The following is a 15,924-nucleotide window of genomic DNA, read 5'->3' as shown; positions in this document are numbered from 1 at the left end:
ATGTAGGCATCTCTGAGAGGTGCCTGTAAAATTGCTTGCCGGTAAAGATGCCGGCATCTATGCCTGTAAAGATGTGTGCCCGTAAAAATGTTGGCATCTCTGAGAGGTGCCCATAAAGTTGCCGGCATCTCTGGGACCTTCCGATAAAGAATCCAACATTACCGGTATCTCACAGATGCCGGTAAAGATCCCGCTATCTCAGAGGTGCCGGCAAAGATGCCGGCATCTCTGTGAGGTGCTGGTAAGCATTCCGGCATGTGTAGAGGTGTGGCTAAAGACGCTGGCATTACCTGAGAGGTGCTGGTAAAGATGTCAGGAACTGTTAGAGTCCAGGTAAGGATGCCGGCCGGCATTACTGGAATCCCTGAGAGGTGCCGGTAAAGATTCCGGCATCTCTCAGAGATGCTGGCGTCTTTACCAGCACCTCTCAGATGCCGGTATCTTTATCTTTACCGGGCATATAGCTTCCACTGGAAGATACCAGTAAAGATGCCAGGTGTGGTGCTTTCAGAAATGCCAACAAGGTTTGTTTTTTGTTGCAAGCTAGTAGCACACAGCATATATCTTTTTATGGCTTTACGAGGCCTTTATTAGGATAAATAAGTTAATTTCCCCCCATATTAAAATCATGGTAGGCCTAATACCAAATTTTTGAAATCCAGACAACATTCTGGACTCTAGTCTTGGGCACTTACTAAGGAGTCCAGCATATCAAAAGTGTCTTCATAGTCTGTGTGTTGGCCATTGGAACCCAGCATGCTGTTGGTCCCGTTGTGGCCGTGGCGCTTCACCATCATTGTCTGGCCTTCTGAGGTGTAGTGGGATGAGGCCACGCCCCCCCTGGACCTGCAGGCGCTCTTGCCCGGGTGGTGGTGGTGGTGGTGGTGGTGTCCGCTGGTGTTGTTGGCGTGCGCCCACTTGTGGGACGAGCCGATGTCGTCGATGTGGCCGCCGTTTCCGCTGAGGGTGTACGGGTGGGAGTGGCCATGCTTGGGGTGGCGGTGGCACGAGTGCTCTTTGCGCTGGTCTTTGCTGGGCAGAGCGCCACCCGGCTCGGAGGCCCCGTGGCGCTCTGATGAAACTTTGATCATCATCATCTTGAGCTCCTCGCTGCTGGCGGCGAAGGCGAGGGCCGTAGGAGGCGTGTACATGTCTGCGGCTGCGCCCTGCTGCTCCTCCACCCTGCCATTCTGCAGAGTCAACAGCGCCATGTGTTTCTCTCTGTGCTTGTCCAGAGTCAAGACTTTCTGCGGCCATGCAGAAGGTGAGGAGTTTGCACCGAGCTGCTGGTGCTTGCTACTAGACCCATCTGCAGGTTTGTGTTCGTGTTTGCCCGTTGTATAGTCTGAGTCGGAGGCTTGGGAAGGGAACTGCTCACAGCACGGGGCATTGAACGCCTGATAGGAGCCGTAGGGGCCCCCGATCGCATCCAGGGAGGACATCTCTCTGGAGTTTGACATAGAGGTGGAGGGGAAGGAGTTGGTGACACCAGGAAGGCTTTCTAATGAGGAGGTCCCCCGGGAAGCATTCCCAACAGTTGAACCATCCATCTTTTGCTTCTTAGCAGCTGTTGGGGCCGTCCAGTTTCGTATCCTCTTTAGCTTGCTGGGCGTCTTCTCCAGGATCTGAAGAAACTCATGGGTCAGCTCATCCAGCAGCTGTAACGTTACTGTGGGGTCTAGGTACTCCCACCAGTGTTTGCCATCCGAGGAGACGGGGATCTCCCAGTTGGACCCCTTGCAGACCAAGTGCATGCAGACACAGGCAATGACTGTGGGCTTGTGTTGCAGGCAGAAGGTGGTAAGGTGCAGGCTGTTGGTAGCCATCAAATAGGAAGTCTGCGCCAAGACCTTGCTTGCTTGCACTAGCTGGGAACACCTCACAACATCTGTGTGTGGATGTGCAATTGTAATTTCAAAACCCAACGTTTGCAGCACTATTGTTTCTAGCAATAGAAGTTCTTGGGCTTTCTGGCCGTATGCACTGCTTTTAGTTTCTAGCGGGGCCTCTTGGGGGTTAACGCAAGCATGTGCCACTTTAATGACGTCTTCCAGCTTCCTGGGCTGCTCCTCTACTTTAGCTGCCAGGAACAAGGTGGTCTGGGAGATGATATTTCTATGGAACTTGGTGAAGGACTGAATCATATAAAACCTATGCATATACACTATAGCAGTATTTATAATCAATTGAGAGACTTCGAGTCTCTGGCCCATTTCTTGGATTAATTTGGCGGCCTGCTGTCGGTAAGAAAGTTCCCTTCCAGAGTCCACTCCACAGCGTCCAGATGGTGTATTTTCGAGCTGCTCCCGGGTAAAGAGCCATTTCATAGAGGGTCCCCGGTGCACCGCCATTACACTCCCACATCCACACCGACCGACAGTGGTGGCAGACATGGGGGTCAGCGGAAGCACTTATGACATCACTCCCTGATGACATCACAATTGCTTATGTGACATCACTGATGACATCAACAGTGATACTAAGGATATCATCATGCATAAATTGGTAATATCAAGATCTCGATCTGGGGAGGTGGTGGGGTGAAGCTTTTGCTCTGGAGATGCTGGATGAATGCAGGATGCTGGCACGAGGTGAGTGATGACTGCACAAGTGTGATTTAAGCTGTGGTGATGGGGCTTTATATAGTACCAGGAGAAGGGCATTTATGATGTCATAACTGATGTCATTTATGATGTCATAACTGATGTCATTTGGGAGAAGGGCATTTATGATGTCATAACTGATGTCATTTGGGCCACCCTGCAAAGGTGACGTCATAGAGAAGGTGACGTCGGAGATGGTGACATCATTTAGTGATGTCATTTGGGCTGAGGGGTATGACAGCATGGGGTGTCTACCTATGCCTTTTGGTCTTCCATGATTGAAATTCAGTCTAAGACTACACTTCAATCATGAGAGACATTTTAACAATCTTTATTGAATCAGAATAGACAGTTTGAGTATGGCGTATGACTCCATGATGTGACGCTCCTCTTGCTATGAGAGAGGGGGGCGTCAGTGCTGTATGAGATAGAAAATCCACAATTTTCCTTTTTCATCTGTTCTTGGCACTCTGCAGCTCCATCTCCTCAGACAGAGTGCCCATAGTAGGATCTGCCACTCCGAGAGTGTCGCACACTTTATTATTCCCAGCGCACCCAATTCAGTTTGTGCCAGAGTGCGCTCTGGTACTCGCACTGACTATTACAAACGCACTCCTCCACTTATCATTGCTAGAGTGACATCACTGATGACATCACAATTGTTCGAGTGACATCACTGCTGACATAATCAATAATGACATCACAATTGCTCGAGTGACATCCCTGATGACATCATCACAATTGCTCGAGTGACATCACTGATGGCATCATCACAGATGACATCTCTGATGAAATCATTCACTGTCACATCGAATTGGTGATGTCGAGTTCAAAGCAATTGTGATGTCATCAGTGAGTGATGTCATAAGTGATGTCACCAGGGATGGGCGGCGTTCTGAGCATGCCCAGTTGAGCAATTGTGGGTCGCACCCATGCCGCTCTGCTGCTATGGTCCCATTAAGAGGCAAACCAGTCTTGCGTCTCATCTGCTTACACCCTGATGCTTTTATTTCTTGTCCTTATCCTGAAGCATTATGAAGCTTTCAAATTGTAATGAATTCCCTCTGCAATAAAAGTGTGTTTCTAGATCACACATGGGCAAAATACTAATAATAATTTTTTTCGCTTCTAATTTTCACTTTCAACTCGAAAACTTTCACTTTCAACTCGAAAAGTTTAACTCATTGAGTGCCAGCCACTTTTGGAGAACGGACGCTCCCAGTGCCAGAGTTTCAGAGCTTTTTTCAGTGATTTCTCGAGGCCCACAGAATATTGTGTGATATTACTATGTAAACAATGAACACGCAAAAAGAACGATGAGACTCTTTTCTATCATCAGCAAAAACAGGTTTATTGATATCATTTTCCGTTCTTTAGTTATCAGCCGGAGAAGATAGCTTGATTTAACAAAAAAGAGCAGTTTTTTTCTAGAAGCTGAGATAATGGCCCTTTTGTGAAATTAAACATTTCAAACACATCACTGACTCTGAAGCTAATTTTCTGATGTAGTCACACCTCAAAAATAATTTCCTTCAATAAAACAGTGAAGGCCAGGGAATTTTGTTTGGCAGAATAATATTTTTAGCTGCAACCAGCAGCGCTGGCCCCTGCGTGCGCTGCTGGTTGCAGCTTCTTGCTGATCTTGATTTGCTGCTGGTGGGCATCGGATATTCTGGCTTGCGTTTGCCAACCCTGTCCTGCTGCCTGGGTCTGTCTGGGTCAGTGTTGTGTGCTGCTCTGCGTGCCCCCCCCCCCCCCCCCCGCCCCGCCTCAACTGCACACTCCTCCTTATGGGAGGTGGCTCTCTGCTGAGTTTGCTCTGCACTGTGAAGGGTGCGCGTCGGCGACATCCAGCTTTTTCCGCGTGTGTTTGTCACCGGCTACTACTGTATGCTTCCAGTTGAGAATAATAACGGCTGATCATGCGAATGGGCTGTCGGCGACAGCCTGTCGCAGCGGACATGGAGGAGCTCAATTGTGGGAGCAGATTGGCTGCTGCCTGCTGCAGGCACATCTAACGTTAAAACGCTTCATGCATATCGATGCATACGGATGCGATGCGATTTCCGTTTCCCCAACGACTTATTCTCTGTTTTTCTCTGCCTTTCTGTTAACCTGGAGAGCACTGTCGCCACCTAAGGGTTCTGTAAAATAGGTTATAGACCTCCAATAGCTATAATATTTGTACAGGAGAGGCAGAAGGCTTTGATCGACGCCCCACCGTCAAAAAACGCAATTGACGAACATGTCCGTCCTTGGCACTCTACGTTACTATTTGAAATGACGAACATGTCCGTCCATGGCACTCAATGAGTTAAGGTCAACTTTTGGCCCTGAAGTTGCGTGGGGGCGTGGCCTCAGCCGAGAGGGGCGTGGAATCATGAGTGACAGGCTGTAGAGTGACAGGTCTCCCCCCCGCAATTAGGGATAAGCATTGTGACCCTGACCTCGAATTTCTTTGCATCTCTGTGAGACCCTTCTATTTACCCAGAGAGTTCGGTAATATAATTATGTGTGCTGCTTATGTCCCTCCTAGTGGTAATGCACAAAGAGCAGCTACTCGCTTAGCTGATTGCATCCATGCCCAAAGCCAGTGCACGCCTGGGTTCCTACTGGGTGATTTTAATCACTGCAAACCTGAGCTAGCACTGCCAGGGTTTTACCAGTATGTAAACTGTAGCACTAGGAATGAAAAAGTCCTGGACAAAGGCTATGGGAATATTAAAAGCGCTTACAAAGCTATGGCCCTCCCCCCCCCTCTCCAACTCCGACCACTCCACCGTCTACCTGATGCCTACATACAAATCCAAGCTTAAGTCAAGCAAACCCCAGGAGAAAATTGTGCTGCAATGGTCTGAGGATAGTATTGAAACACTGAGCGGCTGTTTCCTCAGCACGGACTGGAGCATTTTTCATGAGCAGGAGCTAAATGAGGCAACTGTTACATTAACGGACTACATCAACTTCTGTATTGACAATGTTGTTGAGAAAAAAATCATTCTCCACTATCCCAACAATAAGTCGTACATCCAGGGCTGTATTACTGAACGGGCATACCAGGCCCAGGCCCAGGGGCCCCGAGAGCTCAGGGGGCCCATGAGCTAGAGTCTCTTCGCAGGCCGCCTGTGGCGGCCTGCGAAGAGACTAACTGATGGGGCCCCTGAGCTCACTTCACAGCTGAGACTCTAGCTTATGGGCCCCTGAGCTCACTTCGCAGCTGAGACTCTAGCTTATGGGCCCCTGAGCTCACTTCGCAGCTGAGACTCTAGCTTATGGGCCCCCTGAGCTCACTTCGCAGCTGAGACTCTAGCTTATGGGCCCCTGAGCTCACTTCGCAGGCGGCCTGCGAAGAGACTCTAGCTAAGGGGTGCCCAAATTCTTTCCCATGAAGGGCCAAAACTCAATCTGGGTGGAGGGCCGAGGGCCAAAAATAAACGTTGTGGAATTACATTAAAATGTATTGTGTTTTATAGAAAATTAACATTCTAAATCTAAAATAACATTTCCATAATCTACTTTTTATCTGTTTGGTAATTGTAATAATTTGCAATTGGTTATATATATTTAAAAAAAAAAAACTGCATTTGTGGGGAGCTTAAACATTTAATCAGTAAACACCCGGTTAAAGACAGTTGTATTTTCCACCCTTGTAATCAAGAGAGAAATTTGACTTAATTCACAACTTGAAAAATCCTCAAGGTACTTTGAAAATCAACTTTATTGTCCATCTTTTGTAAACAATTTGCCATGACAATTTTCAGGGATGCAATCTCAGGAGTGAACACAGTATATCTGCAGCCACATTCAGACACTGTTTCACAAAGTCACCACATGAAAAAGCTGTCCACCCTTTGCAATCAGTGCAGATATCTGATAACTTGCCCGAGTTGCATTCTGGATAAAAAAAAATCGGGGCTGTGAGGGGGGGGGGGGGGCGTGAGGGGGGCAGGCCCAGGGGCCCGTGAAGTCATAATCCGTCTATGCGTACATCACAAAGGAGGTAAAAACCATCATCAACAAAAAGAAACTGGCTTTCAAAAATAAGGACAGGGTTGGGGTGGCAGCTGCCCAAAAATAACTTACTAGGATGCTGAAGATGGCCAGAGAGAAGCATCAGGCTGCACTGGGCTGCACTGGAGGAAAGTGTCAGCTCAATGGACAGCAAAGGGCTTTGGGACTTTATGAAAAGTATCACAAATACGAAGCCTAGTAGGAAGCAGATTGTTACTTTGAATGATGCGGAAAAAGCTAATGATCTAAATGATGACTTCCTCAGATTCAACACAGACTCCTCCTCCCAGGTAGCTGGAGAGGGATTCAACCTTGATACTATCACATGTCATTCCTCTGACCGTCTTTTTATTGATCCTAATCAGGTTCAATCTATCTTCAGCAAATGAGCATGAAGAAATCAAAGGGGCCTGACGGTCTGTCAATCGTCATTCTTAAAAAATGCTCTTCTGAGCTAGCTGAGGCATTGTGTCCTTTATTTCAGAGGTCAATTGATAGTCACACTGTTCCTGATCTCTGGAAAAAAGTCTATTGTAATCCCAATTCCTACGGTCTCTTGCCCATCCTCTAATAAAGATTATAGACCCATCGCTTTGACTAGTAGTGTCATGAAATGAAATGTTTTGAGAAAGTCATAGTCAACTCTCTCAGGCTGGAGGTGGCACCGTACATTGACCCTTGCCAGTATGCGTACAGGGCTGGGCGCAGTACTGAGGAAGCTATCGTCAGTGTGACGCATCTGATAAGCAAGCACTTAGAGAGGCCTGCGGCGTACGCCCGGGTCCTATTTGCTGACTTTAGCTCAGCGTTTGACACGCTTAGACCTCATGTGCTTGCCCAGAAGCTGTTAAACATGCACGTTAACCCGTTCATTGTTAAATGGTTTTATTCGCTTCTATCTAAGAGACCGCAACAGGTCATGGTTAATGGCTCTCTTTCTAGCACCAAATTTAGCAGTATGGGGGTGCCTCAAGGGGGCGTGAGCTCTCCCTGCCTTTTCACTGCCTACACAAATGACTGTAGGAGAAGTCATTCAAATAATACTGTCGTTAAATTCTCAGATGACACAATAATGTTGAGCCTGCTGTGTGCAGAGGACTGTCCCTCAGTGTATCACAGGGAGATTTCGGCTTTTGAGGCCTGGTGTGTGGACAACAATCTAATCCTAAACACATCTAAAACAAAAGAAATGATCTTTGATCCCAAAGCGGTCAAAGTCCACAACCCCAGTGGTCATAGGGGGGAGCTGCATTGAACAAGTTAGCTCCTACAAATACTTGGGTGTAAAAATCGACAACCTGTTCAAATGGAATATACATGTTGATTATATGTGCGGGAAATTAGTCCAAAGACTCCACTTTCTCCGTAGGCTGAGACTGTTTAGAGTAAGTTCTAAGATCATGCTAACTTTCTACAATGGAGTGTTGGGTAGCCTAATAAGGTATGGTATGGAGGCATGGTTCGGCACCCTCTCTGTCCAGCACAAGTCTAAAATCAACAAAATGATAAAAACAGCTATGAAGACCATCTTCGGAAAAAAAGGCAGTGAATCTGGCTATCAAAATTCTGGACGACCCCACCCACATTCTACATCCTGATTATGAGCTACTACCTTCCAGAAGGCGCTTCAGAGCCTGTAGCTTTAAGAGTAACCGCTACAAGCGCTCCTTCCTCCCAACATCTATAGCCTCATTAAATAAACTGCCTGTCCTCCCACTAGGGGGTAGTGTCCCTTATGTCCCTTGACATTATACTACACATGGTAGCTCACTTTGAGCTCGGCTGTCCCTGCAGCCTGTCTTGTCTTGTCATATTTGATCTTGCCTTAGTTTTTTATATACATTTTTATCTTTTTACCTTTTATCCTTTTACAGTCAGTGGTTTTAATGTTTTTTTTTAAGGAACTATGGTTTTATGATGGTATTGGTTTATCTGATGAAATGGAATGAAATGCGGTTTTGGGACAGTGCAATACTTGAAGTGCAATATTTGAAGTGCAATACGTGGTTAGGTAGAGTTGTTAACCCGTAGCCCAGGCTGCCATCATGTCTGACTATGTTGTCCTCTTGTCTATGTGCTGTTTGTCATCAGCTGTACTGTAGCCTACTGTCTGTCACGTTTGTCACGCTCTATTGCTGCTGCACAAATGCCTAAGACAAATTTCCCTATGGGACAATAAAGTTAAACTCAACTCAAACTCAACTCAACAGGGTAATTGCGCACACAAACACACTCATTCCCCCCACTGTTGAGATGAAAGCAGTGTAAATTATCCTTAGTAATTGTGCTGGAGTTCGCCTGGTCCCCACTGAGCCCCCTCACAGCCTAATATACTGCCCACTCACTGCTCAGGGAAGGAGTTGATGTGCCTTTCTCTTTTCTTAATGGGCAAGTACAGTGTAGGTGCCAGATTGAGCCCTGGTTCTCTCTGTAGGGAAGGAGATGGCATTATTAGTTCAATTTATAACTGATGTGCCCTTTTCATCTGCCTGTCTTTTTTTTCATGGGGGAGTTGGACAACGGCTGCATTGCGATCATAGACTGTAAAGATATATGGAGATAGCCACCGTGACGTCTCCCATTGGTTTTTGGACATTAAAGAAAGCGTAGTTCTCTCCCTCTCTCTCTCTCTCTCTTTAGTAGGCAGACATGTGATACTTTGTATCAGGTCATTTCAGGGCACGTCCGCCACTTAACCTTACTAGTCTGTGTGACTTGCCCCGGGCGAAAATGCATTGGGACATTTTGGAAATTCACTTGAAACATGGCCACAGCCTTCCTGTTTCAAATGCAACACTTCAAAACCTGCCACTTCCTCAAACCGTTCTCACCAGAGAGCAAACCCACAGCACTTCCTTTTTCTCAGCATTCGGCAAACTGCAGAAATATTCACTCAACATCGTTACTTTCGTTTTCGCCGCTCAGCTGTAGGCTATAGACGGTTTTCACGGAATGGTCAGTCCTGCACTTGAATGTTTTTTTTTCTTTTATGTCCATAGCAAACACTGCAACAGGAAGTGAGCGGGGGTTCAATTTAGAATGTTTTTGTTGTCAAGTTAAAACCGTCTATAGTATAGCAGAAAGGGCCCTCAGATTTTGAGATACCCCTACCCGAGGTAGAACAAATGACAACAATGATTTTTCTTATCTTTAGGGTCTCCCATTAATGAAATTGATTGTTGTCCAAAAAAAATTGGGGGAAAAAATGTTTTTTTGGCTGTTCTTTAGAACTACCCCAATCCCTGAAAAAGAGCCAAATTAGGCCAGTCCGAATAGGGGAAAGGTAACAAAAAAGCCCATAACTTGAGAATGCTCACTCTTTTCCTCATCAGATTTACTGAGGTATGAACCAGCTAGCTGCCCTACATCACCAACTAGTCAGAAAATGATTTACCTAAAAAGATAATGAATTATAGTCCTGTAAATATAGCTTTACTTTAGGCGGAAATTGTACTTTGTGGTGATAGGAACATAGGACTCCATCACTTTCCTCTCATTTATCAGAAGAACTGAAATCCCTGAAAAATATACCATTACTGAATTGTCTAGGGTGCTATTGAACACTGGCCAGTAGTTGTATGGAGATATCTGGTACAGTTCTATTGCAAATGAGATTTCTTTAGACATAGGCCTACTACCTCTTCACTGAAACAGTCAAATTAGGTCATTCTGAATGGGCGATAACTGGCATAATAGCCTATAAGTTAAGAATGCTCACTCTGATGGTCATCATATTTGGAGAGAGAAATACCAGGCGGCTGAACTACATCACCAAATATTATCAAGCTATAGGCTAGGTGACCCATTATGCAAATGCATGGATAATGTGGTCTTGTGAGAAGTAGGTACTTGCCAGATGTGTGCAAATAATTCTAAATCCATGCTTGTTGTACTCTCGCAGACCACCGGAAGGCCATTAAAACACTCTATGAACATCTATTCAAAATATTGGACATTTCCCGGAATTTCCCTTCACACCTGAGCGCTCGCATGTGGGAGTAGCAGCGAAATTGCCTGTATGTTGGGGGGCGGGGCGGCACTGCAGAGCGGGTGGGGAGTGACGTGTGCACTTGGATGGGGAATCCTCCTTATTTTGGGGGTCGGCAAAACTCCGATGGTGAAGTAAGTTTGCTTGTCACAATAAATCACACTCGTTTGACTTAAGAGGGCATGTATGTTGTATCATTCACATTCGCTAACCACTCTTTGAACTGAAATATTTGAAGAGTCTGTGCACTGATCTTCTTGTATATTTGTAGTGTACAGTGATGTTGTTGTGACGTGTCCTGATTGTCATGCAGATCCCCATAGCCACCAGTGGGGTCAGAGCCATGGGATATCTGATGAGGCATCAGCTCAGAGCCGAGGGGAGCGCTGCGGTGTCCCAGCGCACCATCACCCAGTTTGTCAAGGTGATGCAGGAGCAGGCGGATTCAGCTTGATACCACCAGCTTTTTACTTCTCTTTTGATGCTTTTGTATAGTGATAGGGCTGGGTATTGGCAAGGACCTCACGATACGATACATTGCGATACAATACATATTGCGATATATTGCAATACTCTACATAATTGACTGAAAATGTAAAAATAGAGCTGAAAACACAACTCGCTGTGTACCACCCAGGTAGTGTAATAATATGTACATCACTTTATATTGATAACTTAGTGCACAAATTGAGTCAAAACTACGAGTGTTGGGGGGCATGGTGGCGCAGTGGTAAGCGCTGTCGCCTCACAGCTAGAAGGTCCTGGGTTCGATTCCCACCTGGGATGCTGTGAGCGTTGAAGGAATGCATGCCCATCCGCATGTCCTCGAGTGCCCACCACCCGGGTGGGGTCGTCAAAAGGGCCTTTCTGTGTGGAGTTTGCATGTTCTCCCCGTGCCCCCTGGGGGTTTCCTTCATATAGGAACCCCTTCACCAAAACATGCAATATCCTGGTTGCTGATGTGGTGTCGTCATGGTAACATGAGTACTTTGCCAGGTATGTGTGTCTGTGTCTGTCTGTGGCATTGTTATTCCTCCGCCGGCGATCACTGATGTCACTCGAGCAATTGTGATGTCATAATAGCTCAAAGCCTTGAGACTTGCCCAGCCACGACCCATTGCTGCGCAGCAGCTATAATTATCATTATTATTATTATTATTAACAATGTTTTTGACAACAGAAACCTGTGTGAAATTGTGTAAATAAAGTATATATTTTTTATACTGCTATGGTAATTTTCATTGTCGGACATATAAAAATTGTTTTAAAAACAACATAAAGAAAGTATATTTTACCATACACTTAACATACTAAAAATATATATATAATGTATATGTTTTTTTATACCTATGGTAATATTAATTGGCTGACATACTGTATAACAATCTTAGAAAAAACATATAAAGAAAGCATACTTTTCTTTTAAATTAAATGCATTTTACATACAAAAAACATAGAGATAATGGTATATATTCATCTATAAAAAGCATATGTCTCATATAATTAAAAAGTACAAACATTAGATTGAACATGTATGGAAAAGACAATTTCCCATGCACTTTCCTTATATGCTACATACATGATGTTTACTTGATTTATATATAATTAGCTTAATTATATGAGGAGAATACGGTGCACGGTGGCTCAGTGGTAGAGCTGTCGCCTCACAGTCAGAAGGTCCTGAGTTCGATTCTCGCCTGGGACACTGTGGGTGCTGTGGTTGTGTTCCCCCCCATATCTTCAGTGCCTACTGCCCAGGTGGGTTATCTCGTCATAAGGGCCTTTCTCTCTGTGTGGAGTTTGCATGTTCTTCCCGTGCTCCCCCAGGGGGTTCCTCCGTATATAACCCCCCCACTAAAAACATGCAGAAGATCAGATCGTCATCGTCATCCGACCAGTGACGACAACATCCGAAGTTGGTCCCCGGGCGCTGTACGAGAAAGCGACCACTGCTCCTGGCCTGCCCCTCGGAGGAAAGGACATGCCTGGATGGGTTAAATGCAGAGGACACTTTTCACCGGCCACCGTCAGCATGAGTGTGTTGTGGCCGCATGCATGTGTTGTGGTGTTCGTGTGACAATAAAAGACGGGGGTTGTCCCGTTACGAGAGGAATATGAAAGGGGCCACTTTCAAGAGTTTACATTATGACATACAAGACATACAATACATATAAAACATAAAGATTTGCTATTGGAGGCAACAGGACTTCATATATGTTTCTTATACAGTACCGTATTTATTTTTCCATATTGGTGACACTTTCTTTGAAGGGCTTTGCATAAGACTGACATGTCATAACCATGAGGACTCATGACACAGTTATAAAGTCATTTGACAGTGTGATGAAGGAAAATATTAATGACACTGTTATAAACTCATGTCAGTCTTATGCACCCCCCTTCAAAGAACATTGAGTACTCTGGGGGAGTTTCTGCTGTGACAATGAATTTAGGTGTGATCTTCCTGTGCGTTGGTGGAGGACAGTGTGAAAACTGCAAACTGCAAACTGCAATGTGAAACTCCGGCAGGCAGGCAGGCACTTTCTGTCTCTATTCTAACAGTACTGTACACTAGCCAGACCAATATCAAATACTATTAAATAGTGCACACATTTTCTTTTGCATATTTTACAAATATTTTGTGCGGTGTGTATTATTCTCTGTTGCCATTTGAAAAGGATTGACCACATAATGTCATTCAAATTGACCCACAAAGTCTTGATCATCACAGAGCAGCATTTGAAGGTTAATTTAATCATATTAATCCTAATGTGATGCCTTATTGATTTCTTTTGTTTCTCCTCCTAATGGCAGGTCAGCTATAGAGCACCACTGGTAGAGATGCAAGTCTTGCTCAAGGGCCCTTCAGCAGGGTGGATGCTTGCTGAAACAGGTTTGAACACGAGTCCTCTGAAGGATGCTATTCTTACTCAATAAGGAACCATGTGGCTAAAGTGTTGTACTTTTCTCTAACTGGCAAACTGGAAAAGTAAAGAAACGACTGATATTACCATAGAGATGTCTGCCTCCTCTCAAATACAATGAAACTGAATGGCACTCAGTGTGTGGCGCTCAAAGTGCCAAAGAAATAAATGAAAGAAAAACATTTTCAGCTATGTCTCTTTCTAGAAATCATGACCCGGTCACTCAAGACAATCCACAGAGTTGTGAGCAGTTTCATGTAGGAACTATCTTTCGACTGAACTTCCCATCACAGAGAAAGAATAACGTTGACTCACTTTGATTCGCCTCTTGACTCATATAGAGTTCATTGTTCTGAATTTTACTTAACACATGTACGTGACTCAAAGTTCTTAGGAGTTTCGGGACACGTGGCTGTTGATGGACATAGCTGTGGTCAGATATGGGGCAGTCTCTCTTACCATACCTGTTAGGCCAGCCTGCCATATGGATAACAAAAGGCAGCTGTGACTTTTAACTCAGATCACAAGTTCTCCGACATCTCAAAGACGGATTACGAATGCCGAGGGTGTGTGCTTACGTGTTTCTCAAGAACTGCAATGAGCTCATGTCCGTTCAGACCACATGCCTATACAGATGCAGCATGTGGTCCATTCAGACCACATGCCTACAATATATAATGCTGCAGCTCGTCACTCATGATCCTGTGGAAATCGAGGCTGTTTGACCAGTTCCTCATAGTTTCTAAGATGGTGGGCAATTATTTTTCATGGGGGGCCACATGAGAAACCCAGATTGTTGCCAGGGGCCGAACAAATATTGAATAGATGAAAACATGCACATCCAAGGAACAGTGAAACAAATTAGGATACGCTCGCACACTACAAGGACTCCTTTTGGATAGCTTTATTGCACCAAGTGCAGGTGGTAACGTTTCGAGCTAACTAGCTCTTCGTCAGACAGTTATACATAGGTGAGACGCCATCTTATATACAGTAGTCACCTGATAGTGAAGAGGTCACATGATTGAACAACGCAGCTGTGTATAATAACAATCAATCAGAGGAGTAAAAATAAGACTACATATTATGTCATACAACAAAGAGAAAATCAACAGTCTGTAGTCAAGTTTAACCTCTGTCATCACATAAGTGAAGAAAAAACAATAAATACAGCAGTATGTTTCTTGTAGTGTGACTAAGGCGACTCAACCTGTGTGAAGGTGCGAGAAAAAAAGTGTGAAGCAACTGACCATATATACAATAATACATAACAATTAACAAGCAATATATATATATATATATATATATATATATATATATATATATATATATATATATATATATATATATATACACACAAACCACAACATTTTTTACCACACTATAAAGGGCACACTGGAATAAACATCTGATAACACACACAAATCACATATCTTCTTCATAAGAAGGGGCGAATGTCCATCTCCTTATTTAGACCTCCAGGAGATACAGTGTTCAGTGTTTACATCCCAAAAAGTTCACGTCTCAACAGGAGATTATCAATATCGCCTCCCCGGCGGGGTAGCTGGACGTGTTCAATGCCAGTGTAGCTCAGAGAGGCGACACTGTGCTGCATGAGATTGAAATGTTTAGCAACTGGGCTTTTCTGATCAGCAGTCCTAATATTGCTGCGATGTTCTGAGATTCTGTTCTTTAGGGGTCTAGATGTTTTCCCTACATACGCCAGTCCGCACGGGCATTTCAAAAGGTAAATTACATTGTTGGTTTTACATGAGATCAATCCTTTGATGTCGTATGCCTTTCCAGTGTGAGGGTGATACAATTTGTGAGTCTTGTGTGTAAAATTACATTGCTGGCAGTGTCCGCATTTATAATTACCAGGTTCAGGTGGAGGTAAAAACGTAGCTGGTTTCGGGGCAGCAGCGGGGGGACAGTCCGCTCTGATAAGCATGTTTCTCAAGTTCGGTGCTCTCTTAAAAACAACGCGTGGTGGTACAAGGAGTGTTCTCTGGAGAGTGGAGTCAGTGGCCAGTATATGCCAGTGGGACCTGATGACAGTGGCCATGTCCTCAGCTAGAGGGGAGTAAGGAATGGCACAAATTAGTGAATTGTCAGTCGATTTTGTTCTTGTTTTGTTAAGGAGGTCTTGTTGAGTGGATTTTTCGAACCTGTTAGCTGCTTGGGTGATCCATTCACTCTTGTAGCCTCTTTGTTGAAATCTGCTGGCCATTTTGTCTTTTTGAACGTGAAAGTCCTCGTCCGAGCTGCACAGGCGATGTAGCCGGCTGAATTGAGAGATCGGGAGACTTCTTTTCAGAGGAATGGGATGGTATGAGAGGCCGTGGAGCAGTGAATTTCTGTCAGTTGGTTTTCTGTACAAGCTGGTATGAAGGTTGCC

The 15,924-nt window shown here is 44.9% G+C and overlaps 1 pseudogene across 1 annotated transcript; it reads right to left on the bottom strand.

Moving 5' to 3' along the window:
• Positions 1-677: 677 nt before the first annotated feature.
• LOC310784440 (cyclin-T2 pseudogene) lies at positions 678-2,351 on the bottom strand (annotated as a pseudogene). Its single transcript has one exon. The product of its transcript is annotated as a cyclin-T2 pseudogene (transcript).
• Between the last annotated feature and the right edge of the window lie 13,573 nt (positions 2,352-15,924).

This window comes from Poromitra crassiceps (genome assembly GCF_964638095.1).
Source record: "Poromitra crassiceps genome assembly, chromosome: 10".
Taxonomy (NCBI): domain Eukaryota; kingdom Metazoa; phylum Chordata; class Actinopteri; order Beryciformes; family Melamphaidae; genus Poromitra; species Poromitra crassiceps.
The sequence above is the reverse complement of the archived record's forward strand: the minus strand, read 5'-3'. Positions and strand labels throughout refer to the sequence as shown.